This window comes from Pholis gunnellus, assembly GCF_910591455.1.
Source record: "Pholis gunnellus genome assembly, chromosome: 17".
Taxonomy (NCBI): Eukaryota; Metazoa; Chordata; class Actinopteri; order Perciformes; family Pholidae; genus Pholis; species Pholis gunnellus.
In genome coordinates this window covers 5,018,715-5,028,819 of record NC_136544.1, presented here as the reverse complement: position 1 = coordinate 5,028,819, position 10,105 = coordinate 5,018,715, and positions in this window count along the sequence as shown.

Sequence of the window (10,105 nt, the reverse complement as noted above, 5' to 3'; positions counted from 1 at the left end):
AATGCAGGATCGGGTCCTATACCACGTTATCAGATCATTCATCAGCTCATTTACGCTACACAGGAACTACCCGGTCCCTGCATCCTGCCCGATCGGTACTGCGCATCAGAGTGACACATGCTCAGTAGCGATCAGGCCGGTGCTAGCGGAGAGTGTAACGTTGGCCAGAGCTGGCAAAATGTCACAATATTTGTCATCTGTCAAACGAGCATAATAAAAGAAAGTTTTATGGCATTCATTCTCTGAATGTATTTGTTCATGTTTTAAAAATGGGTTAAACACTGGTGACTGATCAGTACTTGGTATCATGAAGGTAAAAACGGTATCGGAACATCTCTACAGCGGATTTAGAAGATATTACCGAGACAAATACTTGATTTGAGGATTGCTGTCGATTGGCCTGTGTAGGCCCGTGCTAACGCCTTAGCTTAGTGTCTTCTAAATGTACAATGCACAAAGCAAAATCTTGTTAAAAATGTGCAACTAAATCTCTTTAAAAATGGTCAACATCCTCAACATGCAGACGGTTCACCATCTAAACAAAACAAACACCGCTCACTTGTAGTCCGCCCTCCCTGTTGCTTCATTTAGCTGCCCCTCTACATCCCTGTCATCCTGCCAACAGCCTTTTAAAATGTGTGTGTGTGTGTGTGTGTATGTGTGTGTGTGTGTGTGCCTGCATTCCACAGGTTTTGGAGGTTGAGCTCCATGGTGGGGCCTCTCTCCCTCCCCTTAAGATGTCTCCCCTTCTCGTCTTTTGCCCTCTCAGCTGTTTTCATGCATGTTTTTCTCTCTCTCTCTCTCTCTTTCTTCCTCTGTCTCGCTTTTTCTCTCCTCCTTTCGGTCCTAATCTGACGCATGGAGTTGATGCATGGTTGTGTTCTGTTAGGGGAGCAGGGTAAATCTCTTACATAACACCCGTCTGCATGAATGAATGCATGGGGGTGGGGCAGCCGTTTGCAAAGTGTGCGTGTGTGTGAGAGTGTTTTGAGGGAGTCAGGTGGATGTGTGTAATGAAGTATGAATGCACCATGCAGATCCTCAGTATGTCAGGTTGATGTTTTGGAAAATATTCATTCAAATATTTTGCCTTCAATAAAGTCCTGCAATGCTGATATATTTGTGTATGCCAACCCAGAGGTTAGTATCTGTTCATTACAATACTGAACATTTTTTAATGGGTGAAAATGTTTGAAACACTGTAAATTTAAGATTTTTACTACAAGTGAAGCTAAAAACTGGACTCAAATTGTATCACTCTAATCTGTATTTGAGCTTTAACTGGAGCTTAATGCTAACACGCTAACTCCAGCATGTTAACAAGCATTTTACCAACTAATGGATGTTGAGACATGCTGGTATTTATTATGTAGTTTTTCGATGTTAACAGTTACATGCCTCCACTGTGTATGGTGACATAGTATTTTAGCAAGTTAAGAGTTCCTAGCATGCCATGCTAGCATTAATCTCAAAGTACATTAATTAAAGATCTCAGGAAGTTTGTTCTAGAGGAATACTGAAGTTTTGGGTGTTAAAACCTGTGTGTAGCAATCCAAATTTTCACGATTCATTTCCTGTAGAGCAAAAAGTCAGTAAAAAAGACAATGTTACGATGAACTTTTTGGACCAACTGGCACTGGCAACTTGAGCCAAGATGCTAGCATGCTAAAAAGGTCTAGATGGTAACCCACAATTTGCCAGAACTGGCTAAAACTGTCGCAAAACTCTCACTATGAGTATCGTAAATTGTAGGGTAACGTCTAAGACTAAAACATGAATTCTGCTCGTTGCCATTCATTACTGAATTCTAACAGTCCAATATGTGTTGAGAACTAAACACTGGACTTTTACCAATCCAAACTGAATGCTAACGTGCTAACGGCAGCATTTTACTAACTAATGGATATTCACATGGTGATATAATCATCAAAACACACCGTTGTATTTTTAGAGCCTTCGCTGGAAGGACTTTTCCTTCTGTTGAGGGGAAAAATCTCAAAAATCTGTAATGTCAATCTGTGTCAGTGTAAAACTCTCTTCCTCTACCTCACACTGTCTGCAGCATGCCGGCTCAACCAGCTGTGCCCTTCTGTGTTTTTAGAGATGGAGGGAGGGAGGGAGGCGGACGGGTGTGTGGGTGGCCTGTGAAGGACTTTGGATTGGTGGAGAGCAAAGCTGCTCATTGTTACATCATCAGCTCCACAACAACACTAAAACTAATTTGACCTCGACTGGCTTCCACAAATCCCAGAATCAGTAATAATTTAGTAGTTTGTTTCTAAATTTAGCAAAAGTGCACCATGTATAACCCATTTAGACTGTGCATGCACGGGACAATTACAGGGAGGACTACATTGAATTTTTTTAATTCCGTAGATGAAGAACATTGAAAGACTACTTTCGGGAATCTATTAATTGAAAATATTCAGAGCACAAAATTGCAAAATTACATTTCATGTGGCATTTAATGCTTTTTATCAAATCGATTTTGATACATTGTATCGTAGCTGGTACAACAACCTGATCTGTCCTTTACATCAGACTTGGTGGTTTTACTGTGCAACACTAACAGCAGCCTGGAGGATTACTGTGTCAGACAGTAATCTGAAGTAAGGGAGCAAATCCCAGCAGCCAGGTCCCAACATGTTGTGGAAAGGATTCGCAGATGTCTGGAGGCTTTTATAGCAGCACTTAAAGAAGTTAGCAAACTATTTGTGCTCCCAATTGTTTAGACACCATAGACAAGGGTGTCTATTGGAGGGTGGAGCTAAGTACAACTAAGCGCTGAATAAGCCATTCATAGAGACCAAATGAGACCAAAATGTTACAATTAACTTTCATGAACTGAAATCACACTTAAAAAGAGTTAAAGTTGTAAGACAATGACCGGACAACGCCGTGGTAGTGACAATCACTACGTAAGCCCTAAAGCATTCCCTTTTGTCTATTTGACTCTAAATAGGACCATCATTTACAAAAGGAACATCATGTTGTATTCAAAAAGACTTGAAACTAGAGATTGAATCCCACATTTGTTTTTACAATGTTTACTGAGGGAATACATCACGTGAGAAGTAGAGTCATTTTCTCAGACTTCTATACAACCAGACTTCTTTTTGCAACTGGAGGAGTCGCCCCCTGATGGCCATTAGACAGAATGCAAGTTAGGGCACTTCTGCATTGGCTTCACTTTTCAGAACCGGAGGTTGCTGCCTGGGCGTAGCACTTACTTAAATGGAAACTTTGCAGATTTTCATGACGTGAGACAAGTCATTTTGTGTAACGCAGAGGGAAGCCAAATATCGTTTATCTTGCAGACACCATCCAAATTTCAACGATACAAAGCCGGCTGAAAATCGACAAAGTTTCCCTTTAACAGAATGAACCCTTAATAGGAATGCAAAGATCAGTCCACACAATTTAACACCATCAATCTCATCAAATCAGTCAATGAAAATTTGAATGTGGTGTTAAAAACTTTAAATTTAATGAGAAGGCTGCATATGGCCTGTTGTGTTTGGAGCGGCAGCTTCCGCAGAGTTAATAGTGTTAGTTCAAGTTAACTTGCCATGACTAGTACATTTTTCCTTCTTGTTTTCAGGCTACTGCACCCAAAATGGCTTCTAAAAAAATACCTTGACAAAGACAAAGGAGGCAAACTGATATCAAATCATTTTATAATGTTGAAAATGAATGTCACATAGCCACAAACACAAACAGCTTTGAGCCATCGAGATGCCATTCTCTGATTGTGCCATGAATGATTTGTCACAGGAAACAAGACAAATAACAACCGTGCCCATTACAAACCCGCGACCAGCATTACAAAATACACCATCAAACTCTCGTCTGGGGTGCTTCGACCTCATTCAGCTTTACATTCAACACTGTGCTGTGCCAAAAAAAAAAGAAAAAAGAAAAATACACATTATGGCTGCTTCGCAAACGGGGAAATAGCCGGCTGCTCGCGCGGGCGGGCGGGGCCTCGCATGATGCCTACTCAGATACGGTAATTAGCCGGGTTGCGTGCTACTGTATAAAGTCACTGTGGAGGGGTGCTGCAGGGAGCGAAGAGCAAAAACAAGAAAGGACATTTCCGTCATGGTAATAGCGGTTTGGGACGTTTGGGTCCTAAACCTTTTCGGTTCAAGGCACAATTTACCGGCCCGTATCAAAAGCACACGAACACAAGTGTGTAATTGCATATTTGCACTTGAGGAGATTTCGAAGGCTTGAAGAAGACGACGTCGTCTCTCGCCCAAGCTTTTTCTTGGGGGCGGGGAGCACCGTATTTTGATTTCTGTGCCACTGGGGCGACGAAGTGTCAAACCGTAATTTGGAATTTTAAACGTTTCATTTGGCCAACCAACTCATTGCACCCAAACTCTTGTCCTGATAAAGCATCAGTCCTCTCTTGGTTTGTCAGGGCAGAACACACGTAGAGATGGAATAAATATCTGCCAGCTGTGGATAAATACTCGAGGCATAGCTTCGTATTTTCATGCTATCGATTCTTTATAGACATTAAGTAAGTGCTGCATTTCTCAAACTTTTTACATTTTTTTTACAACCTGAACAGATCCTGTAAGCAGTTTTTTTCAGTGTAGCGTACATTTCAGGGACGAGCTGAGGCGTCGACCAGGAGCTCTGAGCTCAATTGTCCCGACTAAAACTAATCAAGCCACCAAATTTTTTTATAAAAAGATTTTCTGCAAAAAAAAAAAATTGTATACAAAAAAATTTGGGGCCACGTATTAATCTTCCTGAGACCACTGTTGGGTCCTGTTCCGTATTTTGAGAAACCACCGGTGATTTTCTTTGCTTGAGACTGATCACTCTCCCTCCTTTACTCTGGCACAAAGCAGTACAATGAGGTATGAATAGTTGTATATATATATATATCTTTTTTTTTTTCTTTACACTTTTCTTTTTGTAAGTTGAGGCTGTTATTTTTCCTCATGAAATGCAATATTCTTGTCACGACATTGAGATTAATACTATACTGCAGATTTATACATCGCAAGACGAGCCCTGGTCTAAAGTCAGATTATAAGAAAGCTAAAGGCTAAGATCAGAATGTGTTTTTTTTTTAATTTATTGACCCAGATCAGGAGTACGATGAGCAAAGTGATACAGCCCAAGCAACTGTGGAAAGCAGGATTCAGGTTCATTCACTCTCAGTTCAACTAATTGGAGGATGGATTTACAAACTTACAAAATACTTTCACCAAAATAGTAACCTATTAATTGTACTGGAAGTAAAAACAATACTGTAAGCATCCATAATGAGCCATTAGGGACTGTGTGGAAATGATTAGGGAGGGAGGGGGCGTTGTGCTATTTATCTTTTTTAAATGTTTTCTCACCCCAGATTTATATCATAAGATTATGGTGCATCTTAAATTGTTATTGTTACGCATTTTATTAATGATAAATGAAGTTGTACCAATACCGTTATAATATTTTGAGATGTTGGGGTTGAGGGTCTAATTATCATATCAATGCCGCTGTGGAGGGTATATAAACAAAGTGTTTGACTCCCCTCACAACGCCCCGGTACAGTCCCTTCAGAAACACCGTACTCGTGTGTGGCTGTGTGAGGTACGCAAGATGTGAAACCTAACGTTCCAGCCCCGTCCCAACACCGATCATTTTCGTGCAGTCCTGAGGAAAATCAAATGTACTCATTGTATAAAAGTATCAAGTGAAACTGGGAGATGGAAATGAGCCATTGATTGGGACTCTTTGGCCCGTTGACCCACCTGACCCGATATGGTGCTAAGCAATGTGCATGCTAGGCAATATGTTGACTTGTCATATAGGTGACTAGCATTAGCATTTGACATAAAAGACCGTCAACAAGTTGAGTGTTTGTAACTTGCGCGAGGAAACCTTGTTTGAACAAAATGCTAATAGCGGAGACTACAAAACACTAAGTTCAATTCAATTACAGCCAATCAAATGGCAGCTAGTTAGCTGTTAGCTGCGGCTAGAAAAATACATTTCCCAGTTATAATCCTTTGTCCCTGTGTTATTAATTTATTTATTTACTCTTATATGCTAAATATATGTCAGAAAGTTTTTTTTAAAGTTTCTTTAATATATATGTAATAAATATTCAGTTTCACTGTCGAATACATCCCAGTATAGTAGCTAAAGATGCTCCAACTTCCGATCCACTGGAATATTAAAGGCTCTATATACCTTAAAGTAACCTCTTGTGTCTTGGCGGGAAAAAAGTTAATAACCGTTGCTCCAGTTAGATGATTCTAACAACTCTTTTGTCAAAATTTGGAGGAAAATTTGGAAGAAAGTAATTTCTGTAAAAATCTACATTATTGATGTAAACCACTGCTGAGTTTGTGTCCCTAAAAGTTTACACTTTGAATAACGCGAGTCACCTAAATGAGCGCTAGCATACACATTGCAGAGCTCGCTCCGGTGCTAAAACTCCCATTAGACAACGCCATGTTGGGCCAATTCCTTGAAATGAATTTCATAGTTCCATTATGAAAATATATAACGCATTTCATCAGATATTATAACACCAGTTCAAGGCGACTGAAAAGTTGAAATGCTAAATCTGATTACCCATGAATGGAGTCGCGGGCCGTTTCAAAAGGATCTTTTTCAGAGTTTTCAGCTGAACTGAAGGTGATTTGAACCCTGGCCCCCTTGTGGTGACGTCTGAGCACTACAGCGACTACACCGACGATGCTCCGCAAAAGTGCATACACAGCCATTTCACAACAGTAAAGCATCGACACACAAAGACGGACATTCACTTACCAAGAAAATCAGATGCAAATTAATAACATTAAAGAATAATCATAGAAAAAACAAAAACAAAAAAAAGGTTCTTTTTTTTCTCACTGTCCAAAACAAAATCACTTCATCTCTTGCTTCAGTCCTCGCGCCGCAAGTCTTTTATAAACATACTGAAGTAAAGAAGGACTTTATCAGTAGCAGTGTGTCGCACGGCCGAGGTTTTGACCTCGACCACCTTAGAGTAAGCAGAACATCGAACACTTGGTGCACAACGAAAGCAACATCGACAACATCGAAAGAACAACATGAGTGTGGAACTTCACACCGTGTCTTTAAATCGTACAATTTTCAGTATTTTACATTCCACATGTGGACTTATTTTCCTGCAGGGATTGTCGACTATCTCCACCAAAAGAGTGTGTATGTGTGTGTGTGTGTGTGTGTGTGTAGGAAGGGAAGACGGAGGTTTATACTAAGAGGACAGAGTGAAATAAATAGAGAAAGGGGACTGGGTTGTAAAAACAACGGGAACTAGAATGTGAGGACGGACGGACGCGATACAGATGCGAGGGGGAAAAGGATGTTGCTGAGTTACAGATAGATGTTTTCCCTGGATAAGTAATAAAAGTAGCTTCAGTTGTGGAAAAAGAGGTTGCATGAGAGTTGAACTGCTTTCAGAGTGGTTGTTTTGTGCTACGCTGCAGCAGCAGAGCTTAGCATCAAGTTCACATTTTAGTTTGTTGTAAACGTAACATAAAACCCTAACTTTAATCTCAGAGACAGAGGTTAGAGAGAGAGCGAGAGAGAACACAATTTTGTGGTCACTGTGCAGAAAAGACAGGAGACTAAAGGGTTCTTCTATTTCGGAGCTCGGCTGTGTGGAAGGTGGAACAGTAGAGCGGCTGCTCTCGTAGAGCGTTTTATTGACTGTGGCTGTTGTGATGGGAGGCATTTCCGTCGCCTCGCGCACCGCCACCGAGGCCGCGTTAGAAACGCGCAGAAGCGAATCCAGTTTTCCGCTTGGAATTTAGATGCTCCTTATAGTCTTTGCGTGTGCCCGGCTGCTTTGTCGGTGCGACTACAGGGTTTGTGCGGACAGCGGTTGAATACACTGTCCCGAGCCCGAGTTCGATTCTGTCGACTAGACACGACGCCAGTCGGATCGAAAGCGGCAACTGGATTCGCCCGCCGTCTGAGCATCACCGTCGCTAGAGCCGACGTCCGTGTGAAATGGCTTCGGTGGTGACTGGATGGAGGATGGCGACGGACCACTGGTCTGTCTCTCTGCTATGCTGGTGCAACTGATCGTGGTGGAAGGCAGTGTGCTCTGTGGTGCTGGTGTGTTTCTTTATTTTTTTTGTTTTTTGTAAAGAGGACAAGGAGGAGGATTTCTCTAGTGATCATTTGGCTGAGAGAGAGAGAGAGAGAGAGAGAGAGAGAGAGAGAGAGAAATACAGAGAAGCTGTGCTGCCAGCTCAAATCTCAATTCCCCGAGCCATGTGGACCGGAACCTGATCTCATGTTCGTCCTTCCGAGGTAACGGGGGGGGGGGCTTAAGGTACTTCTTGTGCCGTATGAGATGATTCAGAGGTGAGCTGAAAAAAGGTGGGTAAAGGTTTAGCTGGCGATCACCACAAGGCAAACGAGCACCGTAATGCAATATGACGTCAACCGCAAAAAACAATGCAGAAATATCATCACTGTGCGGATATCAATGCGGTCGGGTCGGCTGAGTACCGACACCTTCCGCCACGCGACCGGTAGGTCGGGTTCATGAGCTGATTTGAGCTGGCAGCAGGAATTCAGGCGCTGATAGCGCTAATGCTATGTACAATAACTGTAACATTTATATATATATATATATATCCATCTATCTATAAATATATGCTTCTGTATAATGTATATTTGTTTTGCCGACCTCTGTGAGGCACATTGTACGTGTCTGAGTTATTGAGCTAGCGGTTCCCTGTCTGGAGCCACGAGCCGGTTGCAGCGTGGCTTTCATTCACAGTGATGGTGAGCAACGTGCGGTACGGACACAGACCGGCCTGGACGGCTGCTGTGGAACTGTACTGCTTGATCATCCTATTGCTGTGTGTGTGTGTCTGTGTGTGCTGCTGCTGCTGCTGCTTGTGTGTGTGTATGTGTGTGTATCCCTGTAAAATCAGTGCTTACGGTTCTATTTGAATACCCTGCAACATAGATCAGTAAGACTGATCGCAGTCCTCGCTGGCTTCAACGGGTAATCCAGAGGTGAGATAACGGACCGCGTGTGTTTTCACGTGTGTGTGTGTGCGCGACACATATATAGGAGAATATTGTTAAGACTGCAGGAGCAAGAAAAACATGTGGGGGAAGGGGATCAAGGAAGGGGGTTCGGGGCTACTAAGGGATACAGACATTGTGGTTTTAGTGCAACAGAAAAAACCTGATAGTTATTCGAAGTGGATGGCAAGTTGGGATATGGTTGGTGGAGCTTATTTCAGCAGTGCTTGATTCATAGTGTTGTTAGGTTTCCGGGATAGGGCCGCCGCTTTACAACGTCTTTTGAATGGCTTGGTGTCCATTTCCGCTGGGACGGCGAGGGAAGGATCTGGGGACGTGCTGTGTGTGTGCGCGAGAACGAGGGTCCATTTATTTTTTTCGTGGCGGTTTTGCCCCGTCGGCTTGGCCTGAGTCACAAACACAAGCCGCCACGGCCGCTCGCTCGCCGTTTCCTTCCCCCTTTCAGCCGGGACACGGCCGAATCCGCAGGCGAATACTGCTGACTCACTTGCTGTTTATTCATCTCCCAGTCACCACCCACAGTAGTCCGTTGGCCCCGACACAAACGGGGGCCAAAATGGCTTCCACTGGAGTCCCAGCTTCCAGCTGTCGTTGTCCCCTGACAGTTTCCTTTAAGTTCAATCGGAACAAATTCAGCCCCGTCCTCGTTGTCATTTCAGGTTCCCAAATAAAAAGAGAATCCAAAGTGACTGTCGGTCCCTCGTGGTGTGTGGAAAAAAAAAGAACAAAAAAAAAAAGAAAAGGCGAGAGTCTGCCATGTCAGCTGTCAAATGTTGATCCACGGCCCGTTTAAAAAGAGCTGCTGCACACTGTCGGCAGAGCAGAGGGGCTGCTGCACTGAGATGAGAGGTGAGGTAGAATCTGTCTGCTTGAAACAGGTGCAGGTGACGGGTGGGGGGGGGGATCTAAGGAGGTAAGTGATGACCCCCCCCCCCCCCTCCTAACCCCCCCGCCCCTCCCACCACCACCACCATGTGCCAGCGCTGAACCCATCACAAGATGGCGGGAGGTGAGGAGGCGGGGCCACGGTGTGGTTAACAGGGCGGGGCTG